This window comes from Cherax quadricarinatus, chromosome 50, assembly GCF_038502225.1.
Source record: "Cherax quadricarinatus isolate ZL_2023a chromosome 50, ASM3850222v1, whole genome shotgun sequence".
NCBI classification, from domain to species: domain Eukaryota; kingdom Metazoa; phylum Arthropoda; class Malacostraca; order Decapoda; family Parastacidae; genus Cherax; species Cherax quadricarinatus.
This window is the reverse complement of record NC_091341.1, coordinates 13,293,859-13,316,903: the sequence shown is the minus strand read 5'-3', so window position 1 is coordinate 13,316,903 and position 23,045 is coordinate 13,293,859. Positions and strand designations below refer to the sequence as shown.

Sequence of the window (23,045 nt, the reverse complement as noted above, 5' to 3'; positions counted from 1 at the left end):
TGGGTGTTCAGTGTTTTTTTTTTTCTATGAAGCCATGTATCGAGTAGATGGTGGAGGAGAACGTGTGGTAATGAAGCAAGTGTGGTGGTGGTGGAGAACGTGTGGTGCTGGAGTAGGTGTGTGGTGGTAGAGCAGGTGTGGTTGTGGAGCAGGTGTGGGTGGGGTGGTGGAGCAGGTGTTTTGGTGATGGTGGAACAGGTGTGGTGGTGATGGTGAAACAGGTGTGGTGGTGATGAAGTACATGTGGTGGTGGAACACGTGTGGTTGTGGAGCAGGTGTGGTGGTGATGGAGCAGGCGTGGTGGTGGTGGAACACGTGTGGTTGTGGAGCAGGTGTGGGTGGGGTGGTGGAGCAGGTGTTTTGGTGATGGTGGAACAGGTGTGGTGGTGATGGTGGAACAGGTGTGGTGGTGATGAATTACATGTGGTGGTGGAACACGTGTGGTGGTGGAACACGTGTGGTTGTGGAGTAGGTGTGTGTAGGGTGGTGGAGCAAGTGTTTTGGTGGTAGTGATGGAGCAGGTGTGGTGGTGGTGAAGTAGGTGTGGTAGTGGTGGAGCAGGTGTGGTGGTGATGGAACACGTGTGGCAGTGGGAGTGGTGATGGAACAGCGCAGGGAGGTGCCAGGGAGTGCTATATGGGTGAGGGGGCTGGCATCCACTAGTGCCACATCACATTGCCCAGCAGACGGTTCGCTCTGCCTACCTTCCCTCCCTCGTAACCTAACCTTACGACTTCACTTCCCTCATTCCCATGCCCATTCCTGCCACCCACGCCCCTCACCTATTTCTCCAGCACCTCATCCTTTCCGAGAACATCTTGAAACTCATATATAAAATCTTAAAGTTCGGATATTATTGATAATTATGTAAGGAGTGTACAGTGCCTCTCTCAAGAAATTGCTTTCTTTAGTGCCTCGTTCAACAGGTGTCTTAAAGAGCCACGAGTGCCACAGAATAAGGCCCTGGCACACACCTTCGATAACTGGGGTCGTAGCTCGAGGCTCTGACGACCTTGGCACTGAAGGTAAGGTATATAACGGGGTTAGCGATACTTAGGCATGAGATGGTAATGTAAAATGACTCCAATTGCTCGTGAGTGCCTGACCCCTGACACACACACACACACACACACACACACACACACACACACACACACACACACACACTCACTCACTCACTACAGACCAGTCACTAACATGTATAGTATGCAAAGTCATGGAGAAGATTATCAGGAGAAGAGTGGTGGAACACCTAGAAAGGAATGATCTCATCAACAGCAGCCAACATGATTTCAGGGACGGGAAATCCTGTCACAAACCTACTGGAGTTCTATGACATGGTGACAGCAGTTAGACAAGAGAGAGAGGGGTGGGTGGATTGCATTTTCTTGGACTGCAAGAAGGCGTTTGACACAGTTCCACACAACAGATTAGTGCAAAAACTGGAGGACCAAGCAGGGATAACAGGGAAGGCACTACAATGGATCAGGGAATACCTGTCAGGAAGACAGCAGCGAATCATGGTACGTGGCGAAGTGTCAGAGTGGGTGCCTATGACCAGCGGGGTCCCACAGGGGTCAGTCCTAGGATCAGTGCTGTTTCTGGTATTTGTGAACGACATGACGGAAGGAATAGACTCCGAAGTGTCCCTGTTTGCAGATGACGTGAAGTTGATGAGAATAATTCAGTCGATCGAAGACCAGGCAGAACTACAAAGAGATCTGGACAGGCTGCAGACCTGGTCCAGCAATTGGCTCCTGGAGTTCAACCCCACCAAGTGCAAAGTCATAAAGATTGGGGAAAGGCAAAGAAGACCGCAGACGGAGTACAGTCTAGGGGGCCAGAGACTACAAACCTCACTTAAGGAAAAAGATCTTGGGGTGAGTATAACACCAGCCCATATCTCCTGAAGCACACATCAACCAAATAACTGCTGCAGCATATGGGCGCCTAGCAAACCTCAGAACAGCATTCCGACATCTTAATAAGGAATCGTTCAGGACCATGTACACCGTGTACGTTAGGGCCATATTGGAGTATGCGGCACCAGTTTGGAACCCACACCTAGCCAAGCACGTAAAGAAACTAGAGAAAGTGCAAAGGTTTGCAACAAACTAGTCCCAGAGCTAAGGAGGTGTGTTACGAGAAGTTAAGGGAAATCGACCTGACGACACTGGAGGACAGGAGAGATAGGGGGGACATGATAACGACATACAAAATACTGAGAGGAGAGGAGAGATAACGACATACAAAATACTGAGAGGAATTGACAAGGTGGACAAAGACAGGATGTTCCAGAAATGGGACACAGCAACAAGGGGACACAGTTGGAAGTTGAAGACACAGATGAATCACAGAGATGTTAGGAAGTATTTCTTCAGCCACAGAGTAGTCAGGAAGTGGAATAGTTTGGGAAGCGATGTAGTGGAGGCAGGATCCATACATAGCTTTAAGCAGAGGTATGATAAAGCTCACTGTTCAGGGAGAGTGACCTAGTAGCGACCGGTGAAGAGGCGGGGCCAGGAGCTAGGACTCGACCCCTGCAACCTCAACTACGTGAGTACAACTAGGCGAGTACACACACACACACACACAACCCATAAACACACAAAACCCACATATATACACACAAAAACACACATGCAGAGGCAAACACAAATAAACATCTGACATTGCACCTGACCCGACACACATGATCTCTGACACGAAGATGACACAGCCTTTACCTCTGACACTCACATGACTTCACGATTATCATCGTACTCGGAACACTCAAAAACGCATTTGATTTAATGTGTACTCACCTAGTGGTACTCATCTAGTGGTACTCACCTAGGGATACTCACCTAGTAATATTCACTTGTACTCAAGTTGGATCTCCATGACGTAGCCAAAATTTGCTGTAATTTGTTGACTCTTCGCCATTCCTAGTTAGATGACTCCTCGCCATTCCTAGTTAGATGACTCCTCGCCATTCCTAGTTAGATGACTCCTCGCCATTCCTAGTTAGATGACTCCTCGCCATTCCTAGTTAGATGACTCCTCGCCATTCCTAGTTAGATGACTCCTCGCCATTCCTAGTTAGATGACTCCTCGCCATTCCTAGTTAGATGACTCCTCGCCATTCCTAGTTAGATGACTCCTCGCCATTCCTAGTTAGATGACTCCTCGCCATTCCTAGTTAGATGACTCCTCGCCATTCCTAGTTAGATAACTCCTCGCCATTCCTAGTTAGATGACTCCTCGCCATTCCTAGTTAGATGACTCCTCGCCATTCCTAGTTAGATGACCCCTCGCCATTCCTAGTTAGATGACTCCTCGCCATTCCTAGTTAAATGACTCCTCGCCATTCCTAGTTAAATGACTCCTCGCCATTCCTAGTTAAATGACTCCTCGCCATTCCTAGTTAAATGACTCCTCGCCATTCTTAGTTTGTTGACTTCTCGCCATTCCTAGCTTACTGACTTCTCGCCATTCCTAATTTGTCTCCTCGCCATTCCTAGTTAGATGACTCCTCGCCATTCCTAGTTAGATGACTCCTCGCCATTCCTAGTTAAATGACTCCTCGCCATTCTTAGTTTGTTGACTTCTCGCCATTCCTAGCTTACTGACTTCTCGCCATTCCTAATTTGTCTCCTCGCTATTCCTAGTTTAACTCCTTGCCATTCTTAGTTTGACTCCTTGCCATTCCTAGTTTGACTCCTCGCTATTCCTAGCTTGCTGACGCCTCCCCATTCCCAGTTGTCTCCTCGCCATTCTTAGTTGACTCTTCACCATTCCTACTTTGTTGACACTTCACCATTCCTAATTTGTTTACCTCACCATTCCTAGTTTGTTGGCTCTTCACCATTCCTAGTTTGTTGGCTCTTCACCATTCCTAGTTTCTTGGCTCTTCACCATTCCTAGTTTGTTGGCTCTTCACCATTCCTAGTTTGTTGACTCCAACATTCCTAGTTTGTTGACTCTTCACCATTCCTAGTTTGTTGATACCTCTCCATTTTCTTCATTATGTCTGGAAGCGTTGAGTTCTAGCTCCACTCTTTGGTCTTCGATTAAGTTATGTGGCTAACTTCCTGCTATTTTTGGCTCACACAGTGTCTGTATGTGTATCCATATTCCATCGTAATGTATTCCATTTGTTCGCTGCCTCACACTGGAGGAATTCTTTGTTATGTGTGGTAGTGTACTGCCTGAATTGTGTTTGTGTGTACTTACCTAGTTGTGGTTGCAGGAGTCGAGTCACAGCTCCTGGCCCCGCCTCTTCACTGGTTGCTACAAGGTCACTCTTCCTGCTCCATGAGCTTTATCATACCTCTTCTTAAAGCTATGTGTGGCTCCCGACTCCACTAAATCATTTCCCAGACTATCCCACTTCCTGACAACTCTGTGACTGAAGAAATAATTCCTAACATCCTTGTAATTCATCTAGGTCTTCAACTACCAACTGTGGCCTTTTGTTGCTGTGTCCCATCTCTGGAACATCCTGTCTGTCCACCTTGTCAATTCGTCTCAGTATTTTATATGTCGTTATCATATCCCCTTTATCTCTCCTGTCCTCCAGTGTCGTCAGGTCGATTTCCCTTAACCTCTCCTCGTAGGATATACCCCTTAGCTCCGGGACTAGTCTTGTTGCAAACCTTTGCACTTTCTCTAATTTTCTTACGTGTTTGACTAGGTGTGGGTTCCAAACTGGTGCTGCATACTCCAATATAGGCCTGACATACACGGTGTACAGGGTCCTGAACGATTCCTTATTGAGATGTTGGAATGCAATTCTTAGGTTTGCTTGGCGCCCATATGCTGCAGCAGTTATTTGGTTGATGTGCGCCTCAGAAGATGTGCCCGGTGTTATACTCACCCCAAGATCCTTTTCCTTGAGTGAGGTTTGTAATCTCTGGTCCCTTAGTCTATACTCAGTCTGCGGTCTACTTTGCCCTTCCTCAATTTTCATGAATTTGCACTTGGTGGGGTTGAACTCTAGGAGCCATTTTCTGGACCAGGCCTGCAACCTGTCCAGATCCCTTTGCAGTTCTGCCTGGTCCTCGTCCGATTGAATTATTCTCGTCAACTTCACATCATCTACAAACAGGAACACTTCTGAGTCTATTCCTTCCGTCATGTCGTTCACACATACCAAAAACAGCACCGGTCCTAGGACTGACCCTTGTGGAACCCCGCTTGTCACAGGCGCCCACTTTGACACTTCGTCATGTACCATGACTCGCTGATGTCTTCCTGACAGGTATTCCCTGATCCATTGCAGTGCCTTCCCTGTTATACCTGCCTGGTCCTCCAGCTTATGCACTAAACTCTTGCGTGGAACTGTGTCAAAAGCCTTCTTGCAGTCCAAGACAACTCAATCTACCCACCCCTCTCTCTTGTTTTACTGCTGTCACCCTATCATAAAACTCCAGTAGGTTAGTGACACAAAATTTCCCTTCCCTGAAACCGTGCTGGTTGTCGTTGACAAGCTCATTCCTTTCTAGGTGCTTTACCACTCTTCTCATGATAATCTTCTCCGTGACTCTGCATATTATACATGTCAGTGACGCTGGTCTGTAGTTTAATGCTTCGTGTCTGTCTCCTTTTTTAAAGACTGGGACTACATTTGCTGTCTTCCATACCTCAGGTAGTCGCCCTATTTCGATAGATGTGTTGAAGATTGTGTGCGCGCGTGCGTGAGTGCGCATCTGTGTGTGTGCGTGCGTATGTTTATGATTACCTCTGTTATCATATATTGATCAGTAATTACAGAAGGAGAGCATTGCTCCCGTCTTTGTTAGTTATTTGCATTTACGGCAGTGTCTTCTGTGGGACTCTTCTATTCAGAAGCCCCGTAGCTCAGTGTTTCACCTGTTAATATCGGGACCACGGTTCGATCCTCCCGTCCACCTCTGTTTATTCATAGACAGTCGTTCATAGAGACTTAAACTGAGTTCACACATACATATATATAAATAAGGAACACTGCAACAGGCCTACTAGCCCATGCGAGGCAGGTCAAATTCTCCTACCGGCTTAAGCTAACGTCAATTAGATCACAGTAAACAGGTGATATTACAATATGTAAAACAACCACTGTGAAAAAAAAAATAGTGAAATTCCAAGCGCTTTGGTGATTTATACATTGTCTTTTGTCTTTCAGTCCACAGAAGGATTTGAACCTGCACACTCTGTATCAAAGTGCATAGTACTTTAGCCACTGAGCCGGAACCTATATATTTATATACATTTATATATGTAATCAAATCTACGCTAAGTATCCTCTGATATTGGTATTTATTGTAACATACAAACAAATGCTCTTGTAATCATATTTGACATTTCTACAAACTACGCTACAGCTCACCCTCCCAGGTAATAAAATATTGAACCACATAAAAGGTCATGGGACGAAAAAAGACTACACTGTCGATTTACTGTCTCCGACTGCTGAAAATTTTGGATATTTGGTTCACTTTGTTCCCTCTTTGTAAGGGGTTGCCATGGGTTTAGCAGAGTTGCATGGGATTGCCACCGACTCTCTCAATACTGGAGGGCTTAACATAGTTTCATTCCCATGCCATGCGCTTTCCTATAGTTGGTTTAATGGAATTGATTGCAATTTTTGAGGGCGTTTCCTAGGAGTAAGAGGTTTATTGATAATGTATCCGGGATTATCAAGGAATTTTCAAAGCATTGAGGATGTGACAAAGGGAATAAGGTATTGCCAAATGATAGTCAATGTTTTGAGATTTCAGAATTATGTTTGAGGACCGTGGTTCGAACTCCGGTACGAGTGGAAACATTCGGGCGTGTTTCCATAAGACACCTGCTGTTCCCATTCACCTCTCAGCAAATAGGTACCTGGGTATTAGCTGACTGGTGTGGGTCGCATCCTGAGGGCAAAAATTAACCTAATTTGTCCGAAATGCTTTGCATAACAAGGGGGTGCCTATATAGTATGTCACTGGTGTCAGTTATGTCTGTAATAAATAAAGATTATTATTTTTAATATTATTATTACTAGTACATAGGTTCAGATACATTATATGAAGAATTAGCTTTAATTAGGGTAGAGCTTTATGAAGCTGACTGAATGAAGCTCTACCCTGAGGGAAATGTAGCCCCAGGAAAAGTGTGTTGTGTATATTGTGTCTATATCCTCAGGCAAGATCACTGGTTTGACACAGAAGCTTGACCCTTCATACGAGATGATTATTCAGTTTTAGTACAAAGCTGATTAATTAATGTTTCTTGCAGACGTGGATGATTGTTAATGAACCGCCAGTGTGAGAGATGGGCCTTCCGTAAGTCGAAAATAGTGTAAATTATTCTTTGTCGAGATTATCGATGGATGATCTTAGATTTGCCAGACGCGCCTTTGCTGCAGATCTCATTCGATTCACCTCAGGCAACGTGCTCGGTACTATGCTCGCTCCGAGGTCTTCCTTGAGAAAGGTTTGCAGATTTTATCTGTACTCTGGTCCTCGTCTGCCTTGCCTTTGCCCAATTTTCATAAACTCACATTTTACTAGAGCTGACGTCCAATAATCACTTGTTAGACCAATTCTGCAGGGTTTCCTTGTCCTTTCCTTTTATTTTCCTCATTGGCTTTATACCAGCTAAAAACAAGGATGCATTAGACTATTTCTGTCATATTCACATTTACTTATTGTTATGTATTCTTGATCCACCAGAATCCTTTTCCAATTATTCCTACTTGTTCCTCTAGTTTTAGTCTCATTTTCTTGTGCAGTACTGTGTCACAAGCATTCTTGCAGTCCAAGACTATGCAGTTCACTCATCCCTCTCTCGCCTTACTTCTGTTATCTTGTAAAGTAAAAGGACACAAGTGCAACTAATGTGACATTTATTGTGGCAACGTTTCGCTCTCCAGGAGCTTGATAAAGCTCCTGGAGAGCGAAACGTTGCCACAATAAATGTCACATTAGTTGCACTTGTGTCCTTTTACTTTACATATTGTCGGTAATTCTACCAACTTTATTACATTCTGTTATCTTGCCATAAAACTAAGCAGGTTTGTGAGACAGGATTACCATCTCTAAAACTATATTGGTTATTGTTTACGAACTCGCTTCCTTACAGGTGCTCCCTCATTTTTCTCCTAATTATCCTCTCCATAACTATGCATACTACGCACATCAGTGACACTAGCCTGCAGTTCAGAACTTCGTGTCCGTTCCCTTCTTTAAATAGTGGGACTACGTCCACTGTCTTCCACACCTCTAGCAGTTGCCCATTGTCAAGTGACTTGTTGCAGATTTTAGCTAGTGGTTCTCATAGTGCTCCTCCTTTCTCAGGTCCCTCTGCTTTTGGGATATCTAGCGCATTTAACTCCTGTGGTGTGTGTGCTGTGTAGAGCACTCGCTGGCGCATAATCTGATTGATAACTTCCTTCTTTCGACCGAGAATACCACCTATTTTTCGTTCAGCTCCTCGCAAACTTCCTGATCATTTCGCGTGAACTCTAATCCTACCTTATTCAGTCCTATTTCCTAGTGTGATTCACTGCTATTGTCATTCTGGAAGCCGGTCACAGGCGTACACCACAGGTATAAGACCAGGCAGTAAGTGATACGACCACTGAACAAAATGAAAACATAATATGATCAAGTCAGTAATGAAAAACGGGGGACGTTCTGAGCATCGCGCATTTCCTTTGTCTAAAAAAGGTGTAAAAATAATTACGTAAGAACAATGAATATACGATGAGGGAAGAAGGATGTACTTTTACAGCCATCTGAAAGTGAAGGTGCGTGACTAGAGCTATGCAAGTCTAATGAGATAGATAGATAGATAGATAGATAGATAGATAGATAGAGAGAGAGAGAGAGAGAGAGAAAGAGAGACAGACAGACAGACAGACAGACAGACACACACACACACACACACACAGGCAGACAGACAGAAAGACAGACAAAGGCTAAGGATACTGTGAAACACAATAAGGAACGCAAAGACTAGTTGTTAACGGAACAGTATTGTTTTCGGCATCAGCATACACATATAACAAACAGGGCAGTGCACCTAACAACAACAGCAACGAATTCCAGAAGAGATGACACAGTCGCCAAAATAAGAGACAGCTAATAAAACAGTTTACTTATTAGCTAAACTTCCCAGTAGAAAGTTTGGCGGACTATTTCGGAGCATCAATCCCTGAAGCTCAAACACTACCGACAACTCCCTCGGCAGATTAAAAAAAAGTGTTGTTTTAAAGTTGTAGACCAAACTTTATTATCGAGGCTTACTTTTGTACCCAGTAGTTTACTGATGGATCCAAATGGTCTTCTGAAGACAATGTTTAGGACAAGACACTCGTTGCAGGACAAATTTTTAATCGCAACAACTTTTGGCTTTGTGGAGAGCTTCATAAACTCGACTTGACAAAGCTGTACAGTGACCCAGTGGTCCTCAACCTTCCTACACAAGTGAGCCACATTCGACTGTCAAATGTGTAATGAGGGCCGCACGGTCTTGTTGACAATGTGCAGTGTGGAACCTACATAAAAGTGAATTCATAATTTCATATGAGGGCCGCATCTATTTCCTAGAAGGGCAACATGCGGCCCGCGGGCCGCAGGTTGAGGGCTCTTGTCGAGTCTACACACAACGAAGTGTTGTTAGGTAAGACACATATGCAACAGTTAGGTATCTTTATTTCGAAACGTTTCGCCTACACAGTAGGCTTCTTCAGTCGAGTACAGAAACTTTTCTGTACTCGACTGAAGAAGCCTACTGTGTAGGCGAAACGTTTCGAAATAAAGATACCTAACTGTTGCATATGTGTCTTACCTAACAACCTGTCGGTATTTTATACCATTTTAATGTTCACACAACGAAGTGTTGTCTACGTATAAGCATTTTTCTGCATCTTGTACCATTGCCTTCAACTTCGCATTGGTATTAAAACCTGGGCCAAATCCCTGGAGGTGGAGACCTGCGATGGTGGATAATGTAGTCTACAGTCTACAGTAGTCCTCAATGCAGCGTAATATTCACTTTAAAAACCAATGAGTTTTCTGCGTAGTATATTTATAACTGTGCTATCAAATATGTTCATTATAACACCACGTGTTGTAGAATATGTTCATTATAACCTCACGTGCCGTTGAATATGCTCATTATAACACCACGTGCTGTTGAATATGTTCATTATAACACCACGTGCTGTTGAATATGTTCATTATAACACCACGTGCTGTTGAATATGTTCATTATAACACCACGTGCTGTCGAATATGTTCATTATAACACCACGTGTTGTAGAATATGTCCATTATAACACCACGTGCTGTTGAATATGTTCATTATAACACCACGTGCTGTTGAATATGTTCATTATAACACCACGTGCTGTTGAATATGTTCATTATAACACCACGTGCTGTTGAATATGTTCATTATAACACCACGTGCTGTTGAATATGTTCATTATAACACCACGTGCTGTCGAATATGTTCATTATAACACCACGTGTTGTTGAATATGTTCATTATAACACCACGTGCTGTTGAATATGTTCATTATAACACCACGTGCTGCTGAATATGTTCATTATAACACCACGTGTTGTAGAATATGTTCATTATAACATCACGTGCCGTTGAATATGCTCATTATAACACCACGTGCTGTTGAATATGTTCATTATAACACCACGTGCTGTTGAATATGTTCATTATAACACCACGTGCTGTTGAATATGTTCATTATAACACCACGTGCTGTTGAATATGTTCATTATAACACCACGTGCTGTTGAATATGTTCATTATAACACCACGTGCTGTTGAATATGTTCATTATAACACCACGTGCTGTTGAATATGTTCATTATAACACCACGTGCTGTTGAATATGTTCATTATAACACCACGTGCTGTTGAATATGTTCATTATAACACCACGTGCTGTTGAATATGTTCATTATAACACCACGTGCTGTTGAATATATTCATTATAACACCACGTGCTGTTGAATATGTTCATTATAACACCACGTGCTGTTGAATATGTTCATTATAACCTCACGTGCCGTTGAATATGCTCATTATAACACCACGTGCTGTTGAATATGTTCATTATAACACCACGTACTGTTGAATATATTCATTATAACACGTGCTGTTGAATATGTTCATTATAACACCACGTACTGTTGAATATGTTCATTATAACACCACGTGCTGTTGAATATGTTCATTATAACACCACGTGCTGTTGAATATGTTCATTATAACACCACGTACTGTTGAATATGTTCATTATAACACCACGTGCTGTTGAATATGTTCATTATAAAACCACGTGCTGTTGAATATGTTCATTATAACACCACGTGCTGTTGAATATGTTCATTATAACACCACGTACTGTTGAATATGTTCATTATAACACCACGTACTGCTGAATATGTTCATTATAACACCACGTACTGTTGAATATGTTCATTATAACACCACGTGCTGTTGAATATTCTCCTTAAAACTTCACCTGCTGTTGATTATAATTACTATGATTCTATGTTTATTATATGTATATAAACTCAGTGATGTTTTTTTTTTTTAAATTCACGAGTTATTAAATAAGTTTATTATACTCGATATATTCACCTTATTCAGTCGAATATCATTATTATACAATACGTTATCGAATCTGCTCGTTATATTCTTTGTACTCTGAAACATCACTGTGTTCTCTCAAACACCACTGTGTACTCTCAAATATTACAAGTGCTATCGAATGAGTTTATTTTATCACTATTCATGCTACTGGATTTGCTTAGTATACCTCTCGTGACGTCCTGTCGTCATAATTTGCTCATGTATTAATACCAATAATACCTCAGACACAACAAACCACACAGTCTTCATCAGGTTACACGAACGATTTCCCATCAACTCAAGAAACTTAATTAGCCATCGACTTCAGCGGAAATCAGTGCAATCGAGCCGGCACTTTCGACCCGTGTTATTGACGGGTTATAACAGCGGGAGAGCGACAGCTACTCGCACGAATAGCACGCAGGTATTGATTCACGGTCACTAAATTCGTGAAGTCGACGTGACAAGAGGACTGACGCGTCCCGCACGGGGAAGCAGGCTGTGCCATGATAAATAAGTCTCCATACTCTTGCTTTCGTATCTACATCTCTACTGCTTCTGCTGCCTCCTCTATACTCGACTGAAGAAGCCTGCTGTGGAGGTCTTACTTAGCAAGCTGTGGTAGAGTCCAGGATCTCCCCGATCCCAACGTCTACGGAAAATATACGTTATTCTACGTTAAGACGAGGCTACCTTTCCGTAGATACGTTATGACTATACCAGCCTATATCATAAGAGTAAATAAACACTTTAGTCACCCAAAATAGGCAAAAAAAAATAAAAAATTGAAATATTCTTAAAAATTTTCATTCAGTTTCGTATATTTTCGTTTTAATTTGAGAAACTGATAAATCAAAAGACGTGAAAATGTATACAAAAACATTGAGGTGAAGTGAGATGTATAATACAGTATCTAATCATTTTTAAATGGGCACTAAATTGCGCATTGCCGAAAACTGAGAAAAAGAGAAAGTTTACAGGACAAACTATTATTGGGAAAACGTTTCGCTCTGTGGAGATCCATCAAGCCATAGGAATGACTTAATAAAACTGCATAGAGCGAAATGTAGTTGCAATATATAACTGTTCTGCAAACTACCATTTGTTCATTCTGAATACACAAATAACACAAAAGTCACACGGTGTGACTTAGTAAATGGTCCAAATCGGACCGAAACGTCGTCGTAAGCTCCTATCTTCTATGTGCGGGTTATTTGTGTATCGTTCCAGTCACGGTATTGTGCCTTTTTTGTTATTCATTTTGAAATTATACGCAATGCAGTCTACAGTGTCAATAACTAACACTACAGTCTACAGTGTCAATAACTAACACTACAGTCTACAGTGTCAATAACTAACACTACAGTGTAGTGTGTCAACAATTAACACTACAGTCTACAATGTCGACGACAAACACTACAGTCTACAGTGTCAACGACTAACACTACAGTCTACAGCGTCAACAACACCACAGTCTACAGTGTCAACGACTAACACTACAGTCTACAGCGTCAACAACACCACAGTCTACAGTGTCAACGACTAACACTACAGTCTACAGCGTCAACAACATAAGAAAGAAGGAACACTGCAACAGGCCTATTGGCCTATGCGAGGCAGGTCCAATTCTCCCACCGGCTTAAGCCAATGCCTCGACCTAGTGAGGTTAGACACGTCACCTAAGGGAGGGGCAGGGCATCCGACCTAGTAGCACAAGCTAGTCAGGTCCAACTCACACCTACCCACACCCACTCACGCATTTATCCAACCTATTCATAAAACTACACAAGGTTTTAGCTTCTATGACGGTACTCGGGAGTTTGTTACACTCATCCACAACTCTATTACCAAACCAGTGCTTTCCTATATTACAGTCTACAGTGTCAACAACTAATACTACAGTCTACAGAATCAACAACTAACACTACAGTCTACAGAATCAACAACACTACAGTCTACAGTATCAACAGCTAACACTACAGTCTACAGAATCAACAACAATACAGTCTACAGTATCAACAGCTAACACTACAGTCTACAGAATCAACAACTAACACTACAGTCTACAAAATCAACAACACTACAGTCTACAGAATCAACAACTAACAATACAGTCTACAGTGTCAACAACTAACACTACAGTCTACACTGTCAACTAACAATACAGTCTACAGTGTCAACTAACAATACAGTCTACAGTGTCAACTAACAATGCAGTCTACACTGTCAACTAACAATGCGGTATACAGTGTCAGCAACTAACATTACAGTCTACAGTGTCAACAACTAACATTACGGTCTACAGTGTCAACAATACAGTCTACAGTGTCAGCTAACAATACAGTCTACAGTGTCAACTAACAATACAGTCTACAGTGTCAACTAACAATGCGGTCTACACTGTCAACTAACAATGCGGTTTACACTGTCAACTAACAATGCGGTCTACAGTGTCAGCAACTAACATTACGGTCTACAGTGTCAACAATACAGTCTACAGTGTCAATTAACAATACTGTCTACAGTATCAACTAACAACGCACTCTACAGTATCAACAACACTACGGTCTACAGTCAACAGCTAACACTACTGTCTACAGTATCAACTAACAATGCAGTCTACAGTATCAACAAGCACTACAGTCTACAGTCTACAGTCAACAATTAACACTACAGTCTACAGTTTCAACTAAAACTACAGTCTACAGTATCAAATAACACTACAGTCTACAGTGTCAACAGCTAACACTACAGTCTACAGTGTCAACAGCTAACACTACAGTCTACAGTGTCAACAGCTAACACTACAGTCTACAGTGTCAACAGCTAACACTACAGTCTACAGTGTTAACAGCTAACACTACAGTCTACAGTGTCAACAGCTAACACTACAGTCTACAGTGTCAACAGCTAACACTACAGTCTACAGTATCAACAGCTAACACTACAGTCTACAGTATCAACAGCTAACACTACAGTCTACAGTGTCAACAGCTAACACTACAGTCTACAGTATCAACAGCTAACACTACAGTCTACAGTATCAACAGCTAACACTACAGTCTACAGTGTCAACAGCTAACACTACAGTCTACAGTATCAACAGCTAACACTACAGTCTACAGTATCAACAGCTAACACTACAGTCTACAGTATCAACAGCTAACACTACAGTCTACAGTGTCAACAGCTAACACTACAGTCTACAGTGTCAACAGCTAACACTACAGTCTACAGTATCAACAGCTAACACTACAGTCCACAGTATCAACAGCTAACACTACAGTCCAGTGTCAATAGCTAACACTACAGTCTACAGTATCAACAGCTAACACTACAGTCTACAGTGTCAACAGCTAACACTACAGTCTACAGTGTCAACAGCTAACACTACAGTCTACAGTGTCAACAGCTAACACTACAGTCTACAGTGTCAACAGCTAACACTACAGTCTACAGTGTCAACAGCTAACACTACAGTCTACAGTGTCAACAGCTAACACTACAGTCTACAGTGTCAACAGCTAACACTACAGTCTACAGTGTCAACAGCTAACACTACAGTCTACAGTGTCAACAGCTAACACTACAGTCTACAGTGTCAACAGCTAACACTACAGTCTACAGTGTCAACAGCTAACACTACAGTCTACAGTGTCAACAGCTAACACTACAGTCTACAGTGTCAACAGCTAACACTACAGTCTACAGTGTTGACATCAGTACGGAGGAGATAATTTCTCTTCTTTTAACCCATTAATATTCTGTCCTTAAGTTTTTGCTCCTGAATTAAGTGAATCACATATGTTTTTTTTTATTTTATCAAACGATTCGTGGCCTTAAACACTATCTTCAGCGCAGAAATTAATACAAAGAAATATTACCAAGCAGAACAGCTGGTTTAATTGTAAAACATAATGTAGTTAAAACCAAATGTCACATTGTGATAATTATTCCAACTATAAATTAACAAGAACCAACGCAAAGAAAATATTAACCTCAAAATCAATACTAGTGTGTATAAAGATTAAATAAATGAATTAATTTTAATTGCTTTTTCTTTTACTGCTTTAAAAGTACATCAGTGTAATTAAAAGGAAATAAAACGATTTATAAGCACAGAAAACAATAAAGGATATATAGATTACGGCAGATATTAATTTGATTATAAGTAAACACTTACCAGCGATCGTTTCTTGCAGGCTGTGTTTTGCAGCGATAAAGTACAGACTTTTCATTGAAATTTTCCCACAGGCTGTGTGTATGAGAGAAGTCACCAGGAAGCTACAGCGTGGACACAAGCCTGTCGTCGACGCTCTTTTCAATAAATGAGGGTAAGTAAATAGCACTTTCAGAAAGTGCGTCAGTAACATACAAGCTAACTGACACTTGTAATCTCTGATGGCACTTTCAAGCTTCATTAACACCCACCCATTAAAAAGTTGCACTGCTATTATATCTACTTTTAATTTCCAGCATGGAATCTTCGTGTGTGTGTGTGTGTGTGTGTGTGTGTGTGTGTGTGTGTGTGTGTGTGTGTGTGTGTGTGTGTGTGTGTGTGTGTGTGTGTGTGTGTGTGTGTTGTGTCTGTGTTCTGTGTGTGTGTGTGTGTGTGTGTGTGTGTGTGTGTGTGGTCTGTGTTGTGTGTGTGTGTGTGTGTGTGTGTGTGTGTGTGTTGGTGGGTGTTTGTGTGTGTGTGTGTGTGTGTTTTGTGTCTGTGTTCTGTGTGTGTGTGTGTGTGTGTGTGTGTGTGTGTGTTTTTTGTCTGTGTTCTGTGTGTGTGTGTGTGTGTGTGTGTGTGTGTGTGTGTGTGTGTGTGTGTGTGTGTGTGTGTGTGTGTGTTTTGTGTCTGTGTTCTCTGTGTGTGTGTGTGTGTGTGAGTGCGTGTGTGTGTGTGTGTGTGTGTGTGTGTGTGTGTGAGTGCGTGTGTGTGTGTGTGTGTGTGTGTGTGTGTGTGTGTGTGTGTGTGTGTGTGTGTGTGTGTGTGTGTGTGTGTGTGTGTGTGTGTGTGTGTCTATGTGTGTTCCACTTCAGTAAAAGCACTATAAACACAGCTTCCAACAGCAGACAAACATATATAACTATGTCTCGCTTTTAACGAGTACAAACTGGCAAGAGATATAAAAAAACATCGTGGAATTCTAAACATGTCAAGTGGGGCCGTTCGTAACGATGTGTACGAAAGAAAATCAATCGTTTCCTCACATCTTGAACTCCGCCTCTTCGGACGTAGAAAAAAAAATAACCAAGAGCCCCTCGATGTCCATCATTTGACGTTTTTATCAAATTCTCGTCAGTTCCACAACCACTGAATAAGATTTTAAGCGATTTCCAAACTCTTGAAAGCTTAATTTCTTGAATAATATTTTTTTTAATACGACAAAGGCAAGACGGTGAATGTGAAACACTTCGCAATCAGGCTCAATCCAAGGAAGGGGAGGACAAATGCAGTTCCTTGACTCAAGGGCCCCTCACCAGCATTAGCATCAAGGAACCTCCCTTGAGAATGCAGTAACACAAGAGTCAGTCCTAAGTCCTAATAGACTGTTGAGTAACTGCAATTAAATTAGTTGGGCATGTTCGATTATTATTATTATTATTATTATTATTATTAAGGAGAAACCACTAGTGTGATTATTTTTAACAGTGTTATTATTAATAATGTGATTATCATCATAACTGTGTTATATTATAATCACACAAAACAGTGTGATTATTATTAACTGTGATTATTAATAGTGTGATTATAGTAACAGTGTTATTGTTATTATTAATCACGAGAAACCACTAAACAGTATGATTTATACAGAGTCTGAGGAATGGGAGGTAATTAGGTTTGACTCCAGGAAAGGCGCTTTATGACCCTCAAGGTCAACAACTTTTCCAATGAGAATAATAAAGATATTAATGACCCACTTTGGTATACAGGATACAAAAAATTAAGGCAGAGAGTATCTGGTGTCGCACCATTTTTGCAGTCATTGTGTTAGTCCTCATCTTCATACATACATACGCGACATATTGATATCTATTCTCACAACAGGATGAACTTCCAGGGAATTTCGCGTGCTCTTGTTCCTGGAGAGGTCACTGTCGATTTTATCTCGCCGATCACCACCTGTTGGCTCTGTATCTTCAGAAAAGTCGTCGGTAGAGGTGATTAAAGGGGAGTCGTCTTGTGGCTACTGTTATATCGAAGCTTCCAAGATGAATGACCATTTGCTGTTTGTCCTGGGTGACTTTGTATTTGGCTGAAATATCTGTGTGGTGGAATTTCCGTCACAGTCTCCAGGCAGCAGCTTCCTGAAGACGCCTCATAGCCACCATCGAGGAAAATCACCATCAGTAAAGAAGAAGACGTAGAAGCAATAGTATTTTATTTGAAGACAATATAAAAAATGCGTCAAGGCAGTAAAATAAACTCAAGAGAATTATGAAATTTTGATTCCAGAAAGTTTTATGCTCTCCAACTATTTGATGAATAAAATTATTTACATTTTTAGGCTATAGTGCTGGCAAGGATGGGAGGACTGAGGTAAGATGCCTGGAGTATACCTGAAGAGGGTTTCCGGGGGTCAACGCCCCCGCGGCTGGGTCTGTGACCAACCAGGCTTCGTGGAAAGAGGAAAGAGTTGTAGATAGACAGGAAGAAGACAAAAAAAAGTGGCCTGACTAATCTGAGTGGTTTCTAAGAGAGAGCTTTGTAAATGGTCAAAGTCGGACCGAAACGTCATAAGCTTGAGCTTTGTTCGTATAACTTAGAAAAAGCTGCATTCAAATATTTTGCCTAATACGAATGACTAAGAATCCCGGAAGCATAGCCGGGTGCATATCCTCGCATCATCCTGTTGGATATGTATGTGTATGTGTATGTGTATGTATGTGTGTGTGTGTGTGTGTGTGTGTGTGTGTGTGTGTGTGTGTGTGTGTGTGTGTGTGTGTGTGTGTGTGTGTGTGTGTGTGTGTGTGTGACTAAAAAAATATACAGAAAAAGATCGATAAGATACAAATTTAGAAAAGGTAAATTTACTGTCTTGTAAGATAAAAAGAAATATAAACGAGGCTATCTAGTCACATTTTATATATAAATCAAAGAAAGACATGAATTAATCCAGTGAAATAACTAAATACCGACACAATGGTTTTCAAATTAACAATATAACTACAAAAAAAAAAACATTCGTGGTGAATATAATACATGTTAGGGCTGAGAGCTTTTCAAAATAATTAGAAATTAGTGAAAAAAACCCACTGTTGTCAAGACCATAATATTGATAACATTACTGATAAATAATTTCTACCCAGCGAAGAGAAATGTTTTATTAAAGTGAACTGTAAATATAGCGAATAAGTTTTTATTTTTTTACTTAGAATAACAGCCAATATGTGCTGAAAATTTGTTAAAATACTTTATTTAAATCCGCAACACAAAAAACGAAAAATACGAGCACAAACAACAATGAAAACAAAAAGAAAACGAGAACATACAACGAGAATAAACAAAAATGAGCACACAGAACAAACAAAAACGAGAACAAATAAGAAATGAGCAAAAACAATGAGAACAAACAAAAACGAGAAACAAAAACGAGAACAAAAAAAAAGAGAGCAAACAAAAAAGGAGCACAAATAACGAGAACAAACAACAAAAACAAACAATAACGAGAACAAACAATAAGGACTGGATCCAGGTGTCCACTGCCATTAACATTCCCTTGTGTAATAATAACAATTGTAATATTTTTACCGAGAGAGAAAAAAGGTAAGACACCTCGCAGTTTATTGCTTATTGCACTGACAACGTCAATGATTTTCTTTCTCGCAATACATAGTCAACAGCACGTGGCTCACACACCTGACTTATAGTGTGCGTTTATTGACGCAGTGTTAAAATAGCACATTTACTGACGCAGCGTCAAAATAGTACATTTACTGACGCAGTGTCAAAATGGCACATTTACTGACGCAGCGTCAAAATAGTACATTTACTGACGCAGTGTTAAAATAGCACATTTACTGACGCAGCGTCAAAATAGTACATTTACTGACGCAGCGTCAAAATAGTACATTTACTGACGCAGCGTCAAAATAGCACATTTACTGACGCAGCGTCAAAATAGTACATTCACTGACGCAGCGTCAAAATAGCACATTTACTGACGCAGCGTCAAAATAACACATTTACTGACGCAGCGTCAAAATAGTACATTTACTGACGCAGTGTCAAAATAGCACATCTATTGACGCACATTTATTGATGCAGCGTCAAAATAGCACATTTACTGACGCAGTGTCAAAATTACTATACATAATGGCGTCCACGACGATAGTTACCACCGACTGGAAGATGAATGTATAAAAAAAAATAGGGGCAGGAACATAATGTTCCCGGGTAGACAGCATAAACATGATGAATGTAAATTACGGAAGTTGTCCAGTTGTAAATTATTAATCTCACTCACCTCACAGGCGATAGCATTTTGTTTTATGAGGGAATCGCAATTATTCCTAGTCCCGTATCCCGTTCCCAGGACCTCCGAGAGATTCTGCAAGGCCTGAGAGGAGTGCTTGGGGGCCCCTGGGGGGTAGGCTTAGAGGGCCTTAGCCTAAGTGAATTTCAGATGATTATTTACCAAAATAAACTAAAAATTGTTGAAACTGCCAAGAAAACTCTAATGAAATAAATAAAAAATAAAAGTCTACGGGTCTGGGGCCCCTTCAGAGATTCACAGTCGGGCCCCGGACCAGTTTACCCGCTGAACCTACCTCCCCCCCCCCCGTCTCACAGGCCCTGTAAGTTGGTATTCGTTTTAAATACGATAAGCGAAATTACATTCACTAAAATGTAGGACCGGAGATCAGTAGTTTAGCTACAAAACGCTCAGCTCACAACCAAAATATCCGGGTTCGATCCCAAGGCAGAGCAAGAGGTATTCTGGAGTTTATCTGGAGAGAGTTCCGGGGGTCAACGCCCCCGCGGCCCGGTCTGTGACCAGGCCTCCTTAGGTCAGTGTCCCAGGATGCGACCCACACCAGTCGACTAACACCCAGGTACCCATTTTACTGATGGGGAACATAGACAACAGGTGGAAAGAAACACGTCCAATGTTTCTACTCTGGCTGGGAATCGAACCCAGGCCCTCACCGTGTGAAGCGAGAGCGTTAACCACCAGGCCACCAGAAGGTCACATTACACCTGTGAACCCTCTTCACTTAGCGGTAAATAGGTACCTGGGCATCAATCACAACCTACCACTGAAATGATTCAACGTGACCTCAAATGATTCAACGTGACCTCAAATGATTCAACGTGGCCTCAAATGATTCAACGTGACCTCAAATGATTTAACGTGACCTCAAATGATTCAACGTGACCTCAAATGATTCAACGTGACCTCAAATGATTCAACGTGACCTCAAATGATTCAACGTGACCTCAAATGATTCAACGTGACCTCAAAAGATTCAACGTGACCTCAAGTGATTCAACGTGACCTCAAATGACTCAACGTGACCTCAAATGATTCAACGTGACCTCAAATGATTCAACGTGACCTCAAATGACTCAACGTGACCTCAAATGATTCAACGTGACCTCAAATGATTCAACGTGACCTCAAATGACTCAACGTGACCTCAAATGATTCAACGTGACCTCAAATGATTCAACGTGACCTCAAATGATTCAACGTGACCTCAAATGATTCAACGTGACCTCAAATGATTCAACGTGACCTCAAAAGATTCAACGTGACCTCAAATGATTCAACGTGACCTCAAATGATTCAACGTGACCTCAAATGATTCAACGTGACCTCAAATGATTCAACGTGACCTCAAATGATTCAACGTGACCTCAAATGATTCAACGTGACCTCAAATGATTCAACGTGACCTCAAATGATTCAACGTGACCTCAAATGATTCAATGTGACCTCAAAAGATGTACTTTTGTAAAAAAAAAAATTCAATTCATGGTTACATTCTCAAAATAATATAACATATAGTTGCTTTTGTAACGTAAGAGAGCGTAAACGCCATCATAAAATATCGAAGTCATTGTAATTACATTTGTAAAACAATATAAAGCTTATGTATAATAAAAACCGAAATTCACTAGTGGTGCTTGCAAGCGTTCGTATTGTAGATGAATGGTTCAGAGAACCGATATGTTGATAAATTAGACACATGTGCAACTCTTGGGTATGTTAGGTAAGACACATATGCAACAGTTAGGTATCTTTATTATGAAACGTTTCGCCTACACAGTAGGCTTCTTCAGTCAAGTACAGAAAAGTTGATAGAAGCAGAAGATACTTGAAGACGATGTAATCAGTCCATCACCCTTAAAGTTTTGAGGTGGTCAGTCCCTCAGTCTGGAGAAGAGCATTGTTCCATAGTATGAAACAATATGGAGAAGAAGTGACAGGATGGAGCTTTTTATAGCGCCAAGAGGTGAGACGTAGGCCACTAGGAGAGGTAAGAACTCAGATGTTGAGAGGTCAGGTCCCTCTCAAATCCAGCCCCTCTCACTAGTGGAAGTTGTCGAAGTTGATTGCAGGTCTGTACCAAGATACCCTTGTGTTGCAATTATGACAACGTTTCGCTCAGTTCTGAGCATTAAGTCTGGCAACTATCTCTGTTACCAGTCAAGCTATAAGCCAGGGCAGTCAGGCACTATGGTTATTGTCAAGTAGTGTGGCTTATTGTCAAGTAGTGTGGCTTACTGTCAAGAAGAGTGGTTTATTGTCAAGTAGTGTGGCTTGTTGTCAAGTAGTGTGGCTTACTATCAAGCAGAGTGGCTTATTGTTAAGTAGTGTGGCTTATTATCAAGTAGTGTGGTTTACTGTCAAGTGGTGTGGCTTACTGTCAAATAGTGTGGCTTATTGTCAAGCAGAGTGGCTTACTGTCAAGTAGAGTGATTTATTGTCAAGTAGTGTGGCTTACTACTAAGCAGTGTGACTTATTGTCAAGCAGAATGGTTTATTGTCAAGTACTGTGGCTTACTGTCAAGTAGAGTGGCTTACTGTCAAGTAGTGTGGCTTATTGTCAAGCAGATTGGCTTATTCTCCCCTCTGTCTCCCCTTCGTCAGGGTCACGCCTTTCTCGCCTCCATTAGCTGAAGTACGAGGAGAGGGGAGAGAAAAAGGGGAAAGTGAGGAGAGAGAGAGAGAGAGAGAGAGAGAGGAAAGAGTGAGTAAAGAGAAAGGGAAAGAGAGAGTACGTGTTCATGGCTCCTCTTGTGCCGTGGAAAAGGTCAAACCTGCTCCCTTCCTGTCTCCCTTTCCCCCCTCTTTCAGCCGAGAGGAAGGGGTTGACGGGGTGAGGGGAGAGGGGGAAGCAGTAAGTGTGCGTGACGGCCCTCCTTCCCCTCTCTCCCCTCACCATAAAGACTCATTTGCATTGAGGATCTTTAACTAGGCTGGAGGTGGGCG

The 23,045-nt window shown here is 41.6% G+C and overlaps 1 protein-coding gene across 1 annotated transcript in view; it reads left to right on the top strand.

Annotated features, from left to right (window-relative positions):
- The first annotated feature begins 675 nt into the window (after positions 1 to 675).
- LOC128695291 (transmembrane protein 45B) overlaps positions 676 to 23,045 on the top strand; it is a 37,361-nt gene continuing 14,991 nt past the window's right edge. The window contains exons 1-2 of the mRNA XM_053785796.2: positions 676 to 1,025; positions 15,865 to 15,944. The gene's annotated coding sequence lies outside the window, so the exon portion shown is untranslated. The remainder of the gene's footprint in view (positions 1,026 to 15,864; positions 15,945 to 23,045) is intronic.